Raw genomic sequence first — 15,982 nt, 5'->3', positions numbered from 1 at the left:
CCCAAGGAGGAGCCATGCAAAGCAGTTCCTGGAATATGGAAACTAGTTTATGGAAGTATACGAATATTCATAAACTAATACAATAGAAAGGGTATTTAAAGAATGTCTCTGAGATAGCAAGGTGTGGACTTGGCTCAAGTGCCGAGTCACCCGGCCGGCCGTACTTTGCTTTTTTTATCTCCTAATTGTCTTAATTTTTATTAAACATATTTCTTAAAATTTACCAAAAAGTGGACCTCGTTTTTCACATGAATTGAGGGGCTCAGAACTGGACTCAGCACTCGAGGTGTGCCCTCACGAGTGCCCAGTACAGGGGAGAAGATCAGCTCTTGGAAAACAGTGTTGGAGAACAGAGTGTACTTCAGGGATCACAGCTATGGGAACGTGTCCTGAAATGCTGTACTGCTGTCAGCCTGCAGTGAAGGGCTTGGGAAAAGACGAGGTTTGCCTGCAGGTGACAGTGGAAAAACATGCACTTGAGAAGAAACTGTTGCTGTTTTATTTTGGCACCTGACCCCATTTTTTTTTTTTAGCTCGGAGTAGAAATGCTGAGAGAAAAAGAGCAGATTGTAAATTGCTCTATTGCTAGCTAAGTTGTGTAAAACTGCTTGCCATTGGAATTCACAACATTATCTGAAGAAAGCAGAACCTGTACACAAAAGGCAAACTATTTTGGTTTGCTGGTTTTAGGGAACCAAATAGTTGGTTCCTATTTTTCTTCGGTTTGGGGTTTTTTTTTTTTTGGTGTTTTTTTTTTAATTTTTCCAACTAGACAAGAGTTGGAGCCATTATATAGCTGTGAGTGTCTTGTGGGGAGCTGTAGCAGAGAGAAGGCACAAATGTGACCAGGGATATCAGAGAGGTGTCTTCACACAGTTCCAACCCAACAAAGGATGCAGCTTTGAGATTCTGGGAGCAACTTCAGGCCTCTAGCCCTGTGCTCTTCCCTCCATTAAGTATTTTCCAAACTCTACTTAGTCTAGTTCAGAGTGTGACTGTTGTTAAACAACCCCTGATGTGACAGATCAGTTTTCCTGCAGCCATTTGTGTTGTCCATTCAACCACCCGAGGCTGCTGAAAATGTTCCTATTGCCGAACTGCCCACAGCCATTTAAAGTGCTGCTACAGGCTCCTACTGGTGCAGTTTTGTTACAGAGGCTTTTCTCATATCAGTATAAAAAGACTTACCCTAAACTAACACGGTAAAACAGAAACTTGCCTCCCTTAAAAGAGGGCAAACTTATTTTTAAATCCCAAATTAACAATTGCAGCAAGAATAATTTCTTAATGGATGCATTATTGAGTTTTCAGTGAAAATCCTATAAAATTTCACAATAGGCACATTTTCTCGTTATTATTGCAAACCATTTCCTCAAAATGTGGCAATATATGCCACAGGCAAACACTAACCAGCAAATGCAAGACATTATCTGTGTTATTTTTGGAACAAGATAAGATTTTTTTGAGCGATCCATAGCTCCAAGCTATCAGACGGAAACTTGGCATCAACCTCTATAAATAAACAGAGTGGTTAGAAAATGATACTCTAAAAGCAGTACTTAAGAGACGAACAGCAAGCATTTCTAACCTGCAAAATGACAACGAGCTTGTAAAAGTGCAGGAGGGCATTCTGAGAACAAGGGCCTATGATCTGCTACTTAAAGTCCACTGCCTAATGTGGTTGGTTTTATAATGATATTTGCCATTTGGTTAACTGATATCGATGAGGTACAAAGCAAGCCTGTAGGCAGTCTATAACTCTTCACTAGAAAACAAAAATAAAGGAAAAAGTGATTAGTAGAAATCAAACAACCAGGGTATTAGCACCCGTGGAATAAATGCACAGTAACAGTGAGCTGCAACATGGTCATTAAGTGAGATGTTGGGGAGAAACAAGCCAGATGTGCAATCATTATATATGCTGTTAGGGAGAAATCTGTAAATAGTAGCATTTAAAATCACAGCTGCTACAATAGGAGTGGATATATGGTAGATTAAACAGATACGTTCACTAATTTTTTTATAATAATACTTCCCTGTACCATTACTCCATCTGCCCTGATAGGGATATTTTTATGAAGACTCTGAAGCCTGGAAAAAACTAGTACACACTTTTTTTTTTTTTTTTTTTTTTTTTTTTTTTTTTTTTTTCTCTCCTGAATTTCTTAAGAAATCTATTTGTTGAAATTTCATTCAGGGAAGAGGGAACTTTTTTCACCTCAATTATTTTCTGTTGTAATTTTTGAAAAATAATTATCTCTTTAAAACATTGCATAGAAGTTTCGTTCTATAATAAAAATATATGCATAAATTTACTTTGGGTCAGGTCTCTGTGTAGGAATGCTCTTATTGTGCACAGGTTAACCACAGAGTGACTTGAGCATGCACTGGGCTGCATAGAGATATTTGAGATAAAACTACTAAGGATTGAGAAAGTTTTGCTGGGAGTTAGTAAGAAGTGATGGGAGCAGGGCTGCCTTTAGACATGATCTTTTAGCAGCTGCATGAAGAGGTTGCTCTTTTAGATCTCTAGAGTGAAAGTTAGAACACATGAGATAAGTTATGAAAGTAGCTGCTGCTGTTTGAAAATCCTGGTGAGGAAAGTAACCCTACCCAGGGTTAGGAGGGTCCCAGAGGATTTATCTGACCCCAGGCATGTGTGTGCTGCACCAGGCAGTGACAGGGAGTCCCCAGTGAGGGAATCCACGGCAGCTGTGCAGGAGCCTCAGCCAAAAAGCCAATTTCAGGCTACTGCCAGAAGCCATCCCAGGACTCTGCCCTGCAGAAACCCTCTCAGTTGTGAGTCGAGACTGACATTCCACATTCCCTCACAGCAACAGGATGAGCATGGTGAAAAATTTTAGCTTTTCATTCTAATGTGATGGCTCTTGACAGCTCTGGTCTTTTTTGAGGGAAATACAGATTTTATTTGAATTCTGATTCTTCACCCATTCTATATTTATTTATTTGATTTGTAGCCAGTTTGTCTCCAATGGTTATTGCAGAGCTGTGTGTTCTTCTTTGATATGTGGATGATGTTTACAACAGAGATCAGAGATGGTACAGGGTTCCCTTGCTTTTTGGTGTCCTCTGAGGCCATGCTTCTCCAATATTATACCAAGGAAAGCTGACAAACTGACTTGCTGAAGACAATGGGAATATTATCATCAGTTTTTAACATGATCATAATTTTGCTCACAGTTACATTAATATGTCGATGGGATTATTTTTTTATACTGGTAATAAAGGTAGTAAAAAAATGATTCTGTACAATTTGCAGAACTAAAGCCCTAAAAATGGAAAGTTATAATTTTAAAGCTGAAAAATATCTGTAGACCAAAAGATAGGGAAGAATAATATTGCTGTATTTATTTCCCAGTATCATGTTGTGCAGTATTCAAATATCTGAAAAATAAATGCAATTAGGTAAGGTCATAATGTTCTGTGTAACATGGGCAAAGTGCAGTATAAGACCCCATTCTGGAGCTTCCATTAGTTTGGAAATGAGAATGAGACAAAAATACTATTGTTTTCCCAAAATTATTCAAAGAAAGTGGAGAAAAAATATATTACATTGTTATTTACCTTTATTTTTCCTGGAGATACTTTTTGAAAGCATTTTAATAAAAAATACCCATCAAACCACACTAGACTTTAATCTTTCTTGATGTTGCCTGGGAGACACAAGCCTAAAGAAATGTAAGTCTTTGAAAAAAGGTGTTTGCAAACTGTAGCAATTTTTTTTTTCTTCAGGTAAGCTTTGTGCTGGAGACAGAATGTCACTTCCCTAGCTGTTTCTCTGTTTTCAAACTTCATCCCTGACTTTCAACTTCAGTTGAAGGACTTGAGGCAGATAATAAATCTGAGTTTTACAAAGTTTTTTACATTCCTAAATTGCCACAATTGACACTGAAGTCCCCATTTATATGTATTTATGCATGAGCATTTACTTATTCTATACAATGTGGGCATTTAATTATTCCATACAATGCTCAGAACAGGTGCAGAAACATTTAAACCATGATGCCTGAAAAGCTGTGGTGCAGGCTGTACTCTGACAGAGCTGAAATCCATGTCCACAGCCTTGTTCCAAATCAAACTGAGAGAAGTTATGAACAGCACTTGTGATCCCACTTGCACACTCCACATGGGCAGCATTGACCACTGCCTCCCTCATTCCAAACAGGATGGAGTTCTCAAACTCTACTGTTATTTGGGAGAGCACCTGATTTATGGAAGGGGGAACTGGGAAGCCCAGTGTTGTAATGGATCCTTGTTTCAGAGCCCCTCATTTAGAGCTCTGGTTTAGGGACAAGCTGATGGGGGCTTCTTGTGGGACACCTAACTCCAGGTTTGCATTGGTCAGAAGGGGCTGGGAAGGCTGTAGCCCTGTACAGTGTGCAACGCCTGGGGATGCATTCAACCCCGTGGCTGCACAGCACTTCCATCCACACCCTGCTGCATCCAGATCTTGTGTTAGTCCCATTCTCAAATAATCCAAAATCAAGCAGTGCCCTCTTTGTCCAGTATACCTGTGTCTACAGCAGAGCCCAGCTGGCCAAGCTCAAGCAGCAGAACTTTGCAGGGAGAACAGCAAAGCAGTGCACAGTTACTAATCTGTACAGTGGAAGAAATCTCAAACTCCAGAGGGATCTGTCAGCAGAATGGTTGGATGCTGTAGGAGCTGTGGGAGAAGCCATGAATAAGATCTCAGAACACGAGTGATGCCAGGTGTCACTTCACTGGAGTTAAATGCCTTAACCCCACTGTAAACCTACACTGAATTAGAATTCCATTTAGGTGATTTCATTATCATAGAGTAGTAGTAGTATTTAAATGGGTTATATGGCTGTATATTCTGAAAAATGGAAACCATATATAATGACATCAGTAATAGCAATAATAGGTTGGCAACTTTCATTTTATGACAGATTAAGATATGAGTGACAATAAAGTACCAACTGTTATAACTTGGCACTTAGCTCTAGAAGCACTCAGTCAGCCTAGCAGGATGTATGTCCCTTGCGCCTTTGTAGATGACACATTGGAACACAGAAGTTGCTGACTAAAGAAGAGGTAATACAGACTACCACCACAGTAGTTTTGACAAGAAAAGCAAAATCCCTGTACCACTACTGTATAACTGTCCTGGACAGTTTTCCTTTTAAATTATTTTTTAAAAAACAGTTTGAGTAATTCACTGTATTCTCGTAAGTTCTCAGTTTCCTCTCATTTAAATCCTTTGGTTATAATCCTGACCAAATATTTTCCTCATCACAGCATTATATTAGAAAATGTTTTAGGGCATGTTTTGATAATTAACTACTTGATATCAGATTGCAAAGGCAATCTTAAAATTTACTATGTCGTCATCTCCCTTCTGTGTTCTTGTCTGCTGGTCCTGCCCCACATTACCTCCTCTTTCGCCCAGCATGAGCAATCTGCAACCACATAGTGGACTCATGTGGCTGGAAAACAATCTTTTTCCATTCCCTCAGTTATTTTTCAGTTGAATCAGTTCTTTAACCTAATCTACTCATTAGTTGTAAGTGTGCCAGCACTTGAAGGACAGAGCTGCTGGGAGAGCAAGAAGGTACAGGAGCACTGAGCTGTAGAGCTGATCTGTGCAGCACTTACTCTGAACCTTGTCATCCCATACATAAAATTATATATATGTTTATGGTTTGTATTATATGTTTCTTTTGCTAACTGCAGCAATAACATCTGCTACATACAGAATTAATAAATCATGTAAATTTTGTCTTTGCTTCAAATTTCTGATAGAGGGCAATGTTAGAACAGCTTATCTTCTGTCCTTGTTTTTCACAGTCTATAAACTATGGTATGTCTGGCTCTTCACAGACGTGCAGCAGACCTAATAACTCACTCAAGGTTCCTGGGAGCTGAAGCCTCATTTTGTCACACATCCCTCCAAGGCAACCACATGGACTTTGTGACACTTGTCACTGGCAGTTTATTTTTAATTTGCCAAAATTACTTGCTAGTGATTTACCTGCTAGTAAATTTAGATCTTTGAGTATATTCCCCATTTCTTTACCAGAATGAAATGATCTCACAGGAGGTACTGAAGTTTATAGTAGCACTTACTCCTTATTTATGACGATAAGTGATCACCAGCAGTGGCATTTTGGATATTTTATTTTTGAGTCTATTCTACAACTGTATTCCAAAGTTCAGACAAGGAGTACATTTTATTCTGTCTGACACCTGGAATGCAGAAACACAATAAACATTTTTCAGTTAATTCCATCACATCCCTTACATCTTTTTGCCTTTTGTTTATTCTGGAGCTAAAAACATTTAAGTTCTCTGTTTTTAACAGTCTCTTCTGGACTTGGGCTAAGTAATATACTAGGTTCTTCCATGTCAAATTCCTTTGAATCACATTTGTTCTGCTTGGGTGGATTAGTAATGAGATCAACAGTCTTTCAATTAAACAATGAAGATAGACATGAACTTGCACTGAATTCCCTGGATTTGGAAAATACAATCTGAAACAGCACCTTCTTAAGGTAAGGCATGCATTGAGAGCAAAAGAACTGCTGACACTTGTTACATGTATTTGAGACAGCGGTGAGATATGGAGGCACCTTTTCTTAGTTGCCTAAAGCACAACTCGGATGGCAAACAACCAGATTTGGTAGATGCAGTTCCAAGTCTCAGGTAGGGTAATGCCAAATGCAATTCAGGTGAGAAAGGACATGTAAAAGTGTGAAGAATAATAAATTATAACAAGAGCAATGATATCTCTTTAACACTACTTTCACTCTTAAATCTCAAATATATGTCACTCATATATGTTTATTTTATGAATGGGGAGAATGAAGTGTTGGGAGGGGATCTGACCTGCCCCCATTCAAGCAGTGTTTGAGTGAAGATTGAACCCAGCCTTCCAGCCCCTAGCACATGGTCAGAATGGTCCCACTGTGGGAATTGCTACCTTCTCCAGGCTGTCTTTTCTCATCAACAGCAGAAATCTAGATTTGTATTTGAGACTGCACCTCTACTAATAGGACTGCTGGTTCAGCCAGCCTCACAGTAATGAAAATGAGCATAGGAGAGCTTCAAAAAAGACAGAAATGGCGCAGTTCAACTTGGGATCATTATATTTGAAATCAGTCGTCAAAATGCTGTATTTTACCTGTGTTTCAGGTAAAAATGTATTTAAGAAGGGCATAATTGCCAATGGGAAAGAAATGGCCTTCTCTGGCTATATGACAGAGGGGAAGGGCATCTAGCTGGACAGTAATTCATGGAAAACCTTTTTTCTTCACATTATATATATATAGAGAGGGAGAGACATTTTGGCAGACAGTACTTCTGGCAATGCAGAGCACATGCTGCTCACGGAAGTGCTTGGTGGATCACTTCCCTTCCTGTGCAACTGAATAAGATCCCTACGCTAACTTCAGCAACTGCTTTGGTTTAAAATTATTATTGGGAAAATAACTACTTATTTTTCTTTTTTTAAGGGTGTTTTGCATGTTTTATTTCTTCTTTAAGCAAGTTGATTGGTCTTGACTTCTTCACTCTCATGTGCTTTTATTCTTCTTGATGTGTTTTTCCTATACACCCATTCTTCCTCACGTGTTGCACACTGATCTGCTCCTCCCCTCCACGAGCCCACTAGGGCAATGCTGTCCTGCAAGTGAGGAACCACAATGATTGCTGTGACGTGGTAGCCCTTATTTGGAGGTAGCTCTTCAGTTTCTGTCACCCCTCTTCTTTAATAACAACAACTCCTGGGACCTTCTGGCCCAGAGGCTCATGGGTTTCCAGGCTACCATGAGCAAAAATTTATTCTGATCTGATCTTCTAGTTGCATCACTGGGTTTTGAGGAGTCATACCTGCTAATACCTGGAATTACATTTGTACAGTAGCTTGGTAGGAGCTACTGTATGCTATGGTAATGAGGACAAGAATGCATTGGGAAAGCCTGGATGTGCCTATAATGCATGCCCAGATAAGATGCCGCAGTTGTGGGACCCACACACACCAGGGCAGCACTGCAGGATGGAGCAGATTGCCCAGAGAAGTTGTGGATGCCCTCTTCCTGAAACTGTTCAAGGCCAGGTTGGATGGAGCTTTGAAAAACCTGGTTGAGTGAAAGGCATCTCTGCCTATGGCACAGGGTTAGAACTAGATGGTCATTAAAGTCCCTTCTAACCCAAATTATCCTGTGATTCTCTGATTCCGTTTATCTCTCCATGGTGAAGTAGATCTCATGTCGGTGTGAAGGATACACAGCTGAGCAAGGGCTGGCCAGCAGAAAGAGTAGGTGCCATTTCTGTGCTCCATTGCTCTGCACCAAAATAGTGATAATAATGTATAATCTGCAGCATGTTAACTACAAAAACTACAAAATAATCAATTTTAAAAAAACCTTATGATTACATTTTGTTTATATTTGTCCTTTCTGATGCCACTAACATTCCCCACCTTTGAGTTTTTGTACACAGCACATGATTTTTTCTTTTAATGAACATGCAGCAATTGGGCAGAAACCAATGTAATATTTTAGGCTCTTCCAATCCCAGGTGCAAGCATTGCGACACGGCCTCTGTCTCACTACATTTGCAGAGAGATCTTTTGCCTTGGTAGCTTGCACATCCCATTGGTCTTAATGGCACACAGGCAGTCTGATGGCTTAATCCAAACTGTGACAACTGATAAGAGCTGGTGCTTGCAGGAAACCCAGGGTACTGAAGATCTAATACTTGATATGTCATTTGCCAAGTTGGATATGTGCACAGACTGCTGCGTATTTCCACTAGTATGATTATATTTAAAATTTGACTTCTAAGTACTCAAAGTAGGCTATTTATACAGACTTATACATATTTAAATAGGTTTCTTTAAAGTACTCCTTTGTGGAAGGGAAGTGTGCAGGGCTAATTATGGTTGAGCACTAGCATATATTCAAGGCCATAAGATACCTGTAATTTACCACATGTATCTGAGTTTTTAAGGGCAGCAAACACAGACTCCTGGGAGCCTCCACCTCCCATCCAGTCACTAGGTAGTTAATTTTGCTAGATTTTACATTTTTGTCATTTTCATTTTCAAGTTGTTAATGAATTTATACAAGATGTAGAATACACAAATGGGTGAGATACTCCTTAAAAGGAAAGCCATTGCCACCAAGGCCTCCAACAATTACAAAGTCACTCTGTTTTTAATGCAACATTCACGTGTATGTCACACCAGCTGTTTTGCTGGATTAGCCACGACTCACATCGTATTATATCCTTTCCCTGACAGTATTCAGCAGAGGAAGGGGCAAGAAATGTCCTAATCATGTTTAGCTGAGGATGGCAGTAAACCATGACTGATTTCAAAATTTCAATGTGTTGCAACTCTGAACACTGGTGTTAGTGTTCATGCCCTTACTAACTCCTACAGAGTTCTAGCCATTGGTAATATATATCAGCTGGCAGTCCCACAGTTGAACTGTCCCTTGTGAGAAAGAACCTAACTTCACGTCACTCCTGAACGGGTTACATTTTGATTTCTTCAACTCTCCATTCCACCTTGCAGCAGGAGAGAGAATAGAAATCCACACTACACATTTTCTGTATTGTCATTACCTGATGCATTTTTCTTGCTCATGTTTCTGTGCTTAAGCAGACTTTTCCATCTTTAGGCTTATCCATCCTGGAAATAAGCTGTTGTTAAGGAAGTTGGAATGTGAAATTGAAGGTCGGTATTATTTTGCAGAAACTTCTTGTGTGACTACGCCTTCTCTGCATTTGGAGGGCTTTTAAAAATGTGTTCCAGATTGCTTCTACTGCACACAGAGAGCATGTTGTGAAGGTGCCAGCTTACTCCCCACAGCTCAGATTCTTTCCCACTCTACCTCAACAAGCAGGGCAGATGTGCTGAGCCAGGTGCAATGCACAGCAATACCATCTGGGCAGGACAACCATGTCCCCTGGCAAGCTCCACTGCTATCCTTGTGCAAGCAGCCTCTCCGGAAGGTTATTGATGACCTCCCCCAAAGCCTCCTTTAAGCCCCTCTGACTCTGTTGTTCCTGAAATAGGGTGAAGTGCTGTCATTGTGTGCACAGGCATGGCTGGGCACTGTGCAAAGGAAAGGGCAGAGAAGGTTGTGGGTAAATAACTTGGCTGCGATTTCACAAATTCTGCATATTATGGAAGATTAAAGTGATAAAAAAAGGAGAACGTAGGACAGCAATGTCCCACCATTTTTCATGTCTGCATTTGCTGTGCAGTCACAAATGCTTTGGGGTCCTGATTCAAGGAGGATTTCATCATGAGTGAGTTTGGAGATAATCTTTGTATAATTCTTTAGCTTTTAGGGCAATAGTATGTCCCAGGTGGAACTCTGTCAGCTTTATTTGTTTGTTCCTTTTTTTTTTTTTTTTTTTTTTTTTTTTTTTTTTTTTTTTTTTTTTTTTTTTTTTTTTTTTTATGTACAGATTATCTGAACATTTGAGCTACAAGAGCAATGTAGAAATCATTTGTTCTGTAAGGACTTTTCCCTTAAAGGCAAGCTCACAGGATAAGAGGTCTCCCAGGCTCTGTGGAGGGCTGGCAGGAGTTTCTGAGTGAAGGCCAAAAATATGTTCTTGCAGCAGTGTTTCCAAACTGATGGCACTACAACAGAGGCAGCTCCACTAGAGATGAAGCAAGCAAACCCACGCTTTGGCAGGATGGGGAGTTCTGCCTGCCTAGACGTAAGGGTAGCTGTCATCTTTTAAGTTTTATTTGTCTTTGCTTAAGGCACTGAGAGGAATTATGTTCATATGGTAAATAAAAATAGTCCAGGTAAAAATATCCTGTGTCTTTATCCTCTCACTTTTATCTTACCAAAGAGTTATCTGCATCACTTGGGAAAGCTGATACTCTCTGAACACAGCACAAGCCCTATATAGTGTTCAGTGCTGCAGCTAATTGCTGGGTAGTTACAAGTGCTGAAAAAGCAAAGAAGACAAACCCCCTGAACTTTCAACTGTTTTTAGTCTTGCTTTAGCTGCCCTGGGTTTAGCACTCCTTTCAGCTAGGGCCAAGAAGAGGTTTCAAATGACTGGTGCAAATGGACTAAAATTTCAGGGTAGTGCATGCCTGGGAGGACATTTTCTTCTACCTAGCTAATTCCCAAAATATAAACAGCAGGCATCGGCTGAGCTGAGGGAGCCTCTCACTTGTACTGTGCTTTACCCTGCTGGCTGACCTAGTTGCTGATGCAGGGAGTTCCACACAATGCCAAGCCTGTTAAATGACTGCGGGTTTCTTCGCACAAACAAGCAAACAAGAAATTAAAGAAAAGCTTCAGCAATGCTGATAAGCTTGTAGGCACACTTAGGGCTTGTTTGTTTGGTTTGGGATTCAGTTTGGCCTTCCTTTGAACCCTGCTAAGATGGAAAGCTGCAGTAAGCTTCAGTGCAGCCCACGAGGCCAGAGGAGGGTAGAGGTGCCTCCAGCTCCCTGGCCATTTGGGGCTTGCAAGAACATACACAGCATCAGTCCTGCTCTGTATGTCATGTTCCCCAGTGCCCTGGAAGTGTTTGCTCTGTCATGCTGGTGTCGAAGAGATAAAAGGAAAGACTGAAACCATCTGTGCTATAACACACCCTAGTCAAAGGTGTCACAGTGTTTCTGCAAGACGAGCAGCCTCAGTGACGTTTCCATGCCTGCTTACCCGTGATTATCATATCACTGAACATTAAAGAGACTTTGAGGAACTTCGAAGGGGCCTGAATTGCACTGGAAAAGTGTGTGGCAATTTGTGAACAGTTGCTTGGTAGGGACTACATCATCTTTAAAGAATCATTTAATTGCTGGTCTAAATCCTTTTCAATCCTAAAAGCACACAAATACAGAAATGCAAATACAGTTTGTACTAGCCACACGTGTTTTAGGACTATATTTAAGTGCCATGTAAGTGTTTTGGGGTAGCATTTAAAATAATTTCAGTAATTTTAGAATTTTTTCAGTAATTAAACTTTGGTTTTAGTACCAGGCATCTAGTATGATGAAGTGTAGATTATGGTAATATATGATGATGGTGGAGAAGTGAGGCTTGCTCCTGTAGGAAGTCCTTATCTCTGTAACAAAGATATGCAGGAATTGTTTCTATGTTCTACTTTGAAAGATTATTTGTGAACACTTTAAGAATTGAAGACATGATTTATGATGAACAGAGAGAAGACAGTTCTTTGCTCAGTGTTATTGCTGCTCAAAGAGCCAGGAACTTTACTGGGTCATTTGCTGCTTTGACTTTTTTTCAGAGTATTTTCAGCAGGTGTTTTTCTTATTTTTAATACATCTTCAGGCAGAGAGAAGTGGCCTCATAATTTTGTTTTATTAAAAAGAAGGACCATGAATTTTTCTTCTCAACTTGGCTACATCTCTGAGGCTAGTGATGTGTATGCACTGTGGTACTGGGTAGAAGACTATAACTCATGGATAACATTCAGGGCTGTGATGCTTTAGATGTCTGACTGCAATAAGCCAGAGGCAAATGAAGCTGATCTGCATATAAAATATTCTTTTAATGAAAAAGCACATGAAGTTAGACAGATCTTGCTGTTATAACTACATTTTTAGGATCCTAAAGACAATCACAGATTATTTCAGCAACATTTTTGTGAGACATGAATGGTCTAGAAACCATTCTTCCTACTAAACATGCTAGCAGGGATGAAACTGTGGAAAGGATTTTCTCATCACCAGCAGCACAAAGGACCCCCTCCCAGAACTGCTTTTCATTTATAATATATTACACTGCATAAACATTAATGGGCCACGGGTGCTGGAGCCAAACCTTCTGAACCAGCTCCAACAAGCGCAGGCGTTTCCATGGCAGTGTCTCCACCAGCTTCTAAGCAGTCTTCTTGAGCAGCTCCACCATGCTGGCTCTTGTTCAGAGCCTGAGGCCTAAACTCAGTCCCACAGACCTTCTTTTCCTGCACAGCTAATTATTATTCTCTCCTACCTTTGCAAGGCAATTGCACAACCACAGCTAAAGTTTGCACTCTCCATGACAGTGCTGTCAACAAAAGGTTTCTGCACGGTTTTTGAGCTGAATGCTCAGAGATCTGTACTGCAGCAAGGTCCTCAGGGATGTGGTCACAGCCTGACAGTGGGCAAGAAGACTTTGTACAATGCTTTTAGATATATGGTTTACCTTTTAGTCTGCCCTTTGGCAGGAGTTGGATTTAATGATTTTCTTGAGTCCCTCTCAACTCAGAATATTGTGTGATTCTAAGCTTCTGGTGTTTTCTACTTTTCCCACTTCTTGATATGTGACTACAAGAATATTAGCACAACTGTTTGGTGAAAAATTTTGAGATCACTGGCTTATTCTAATAAGAATAGAAGGGGACTTAGTATTTTTTTTTTCTTAGCTTTTAATTAAACACAAAACCCCAAATAATGTTGCTCACTTACTATGCAATAGAAGTATCATCTGCTGGAGAAGGACAAACAAAGAAGCTAATATGCAAACTCAAGCTGTCCTTCAGTCGTGTTACTATGGCTGGTAGGATTTTTACAATCTGCCTCCCCTGCTATTGTCACTTTATCCTGCCATGGAAGTCTCTACTCAGCTGAAAGTGTTAGTAATTAATCAATGGCCTGCTAGAGCCTGGATGCGAGCTGCTGTTTGCTGGATGAGCACAAAGTGCCAGGAGTAGCAGCTGGCTGAGGGCTGGAAGTAGGAAGAGCTGTCCCTTCATCTGTAAAGAAAATCCTAAGTCATAAATGAATCAAACCACAACTATTACACTATCTGATGGAATGTTTTCAGAAGGGCATTTATCCTATTATATTGTGAACCTGGAAATCTTTTTTTTTTCCTCTCCTTCACTCCCCTGAAGATATGTATTAAAACAGAAAAAAATGGTGGCTGCTTGTGCTTTTTTATTTGCAGAGTTAATTTCTAAAGCAGAGTGATTCTCTTTACTCAAAGATCTAACTGGAGGGTACTTAACTCTGCATCTCCAGTGATGAAACAGGCACTGTTTGATTTATGGGAGGAGGCAACTGCAAGATTTAGGTTTCTTCCTAACAGCTCAGTAGCTGTATTACAAAAGATCATCACTTATACTGTTCATGTTTCCATAGTCTAAATATCACCAAAGCATGTAGAGTGCAAGAATCTGGGACTAACAATGTCAGAGAAGCTCCTTTATCTCACTTTTTGCAATGCATAAGAAAAGCTCAGTTGTGGTAAAATGCTCATTGCTGTAAATAATGTTTTAAGCACAATTGACATTCCAGGCTCAATTCTGGAAAAAAATTCAAGGAAGGATTCCTCTCCAGAGGTTCTTTGAATCAATTCTTTGTGCATCATTATAGCCATTAAGTCCTCAGTATTGGTCTTGTATATGTATGTACCAAAGTACTGTTTTCACACAACATAGAGGATTGAGATGATATTCATTACCACATTAGTACTAATTGTGGATAACATTGAAGTAGCTTTTAATAAATCAACCACTTCAGGAAACAGGTAATAGGTCACTGAACTTACCAAAATGAGTTATTTCTTCAGGATTTATGTGAAACCTCATGGCTTGAGAGAGATGATTCTGACAAATAAATATATCTGTAACTAACACCACATATCTGACATATAGTTTCACCTTGGGCTTCTATTATATCTGGAGTTGTTATGACAAGTTTCAGGGATCTGTGGCCTTCTGGGCCAAATCCAATTTTAATAATGCTAATGTACTTATGTATCTGAAGCTTCTGTAAAATTACTCTGCTGAATTTGGGAAACTAGGATCACTTATGCTTGGTGGTTTTGTTTTTGTTTTTGTTTTTGGTTTTTTTGTTGTTGTTGTTGTTGTTGTTGTTGTTGTTGTTGTTGTTGTTGGTTTTTTTTTTTTTTCCCTAACGTTTCTCTTGTTTTGAGACCACAAATATTCCCACTAAATCTATTTGCAAACTTTCCTGGCTGATATTTTTCTCCCAGTGAGCTGTAACTCTGACCTAACAGAAGGAACAAATCTGTGTTTTCAGAGGTCTGGACAGCTTATATGCCATATTTAGGACTTCTTAACTTAAATAATTGCAAAAGAGATATCTAAATGTTTCTAGTGTCATCACATGCAACTGTAATTTAAGGGTGACTTTGATCTTTCCCAGCCTCCCAAAATACAGTGTACTAGCTTGAAACTTGGTGTGCTTCTTTCCAAAGAACCCCCCTGGTGATGAGAGGATATGAATGACTGCTAATGCATTTTCTGGTTCATATTTTATCTCCTAAAATACTGTTATAATTTGTTGATTTTGCCATTACTGCAGTGGACACTAAACACTGGAGGATGGGGGTGAATTATTATTTAAATAATTTTTTTTTAATAGTGTACCAACAAATCAAATTTCAAGCATATTCCTGCAAGGAGCCTCTGTAACTAGTAGCTCCTTATCTCACAGCTTAGTTGCTTCAGTTGGTGCTGTGACTGCCATTACAGTGACAGTTTCAGAGCATCAGTCAAGCACATTAATGCAGCTTTAATTAATGATACAGTTACTCTACCAATATACAAGCCCCACTGTACCAACCAGATAATTCTTTGCAGGCATTTGTGTTTATACCCACAGCCCAAAATCACTTACTCCACTTACAAACTTTAATAAAGTTTGTTGCTTTATCTCTCTGTATCATGCCCTATACAAGCCTTTCAAAATTTATTCCTCACAGGTTTGGAAGTCATCACTTCCACTTGTCCTGGGTTGCAGTGTAGGATGTACACAAAGTATTTATTCTATCACCATCTTCATGAACTGTTCAAACCAGGTGGGCTAGTGTTTTTCCAAGCCCCCTGCTTTTTCTGCTAATGGCCCATTAACGCCTTTGGGGTGTTTTCTGCTAATGACTTTTGGGGTGTCTCCTGCTAATGACCCATGAGTCACAGGTAACTCCCTCCAGGGGTTATCTCTGTTAATGGGCCATCAAGGACCCATTTCACACTTCTCATGCTATTG

Source organism: Zosterops lateralis (genome assembly GCF_965231275.1).
Source record: "Zosterops lateralis genome assembly, chromosome: 1".
Lineage (NCBI taxonomy): Eukaryota > Metazoa > Chordata > Aves > Passeriformes > Zosteropidae > Zosterops > Zosterops lateralis.
This window is presented reverse-complemented; position numbering follows the sequence as displayed.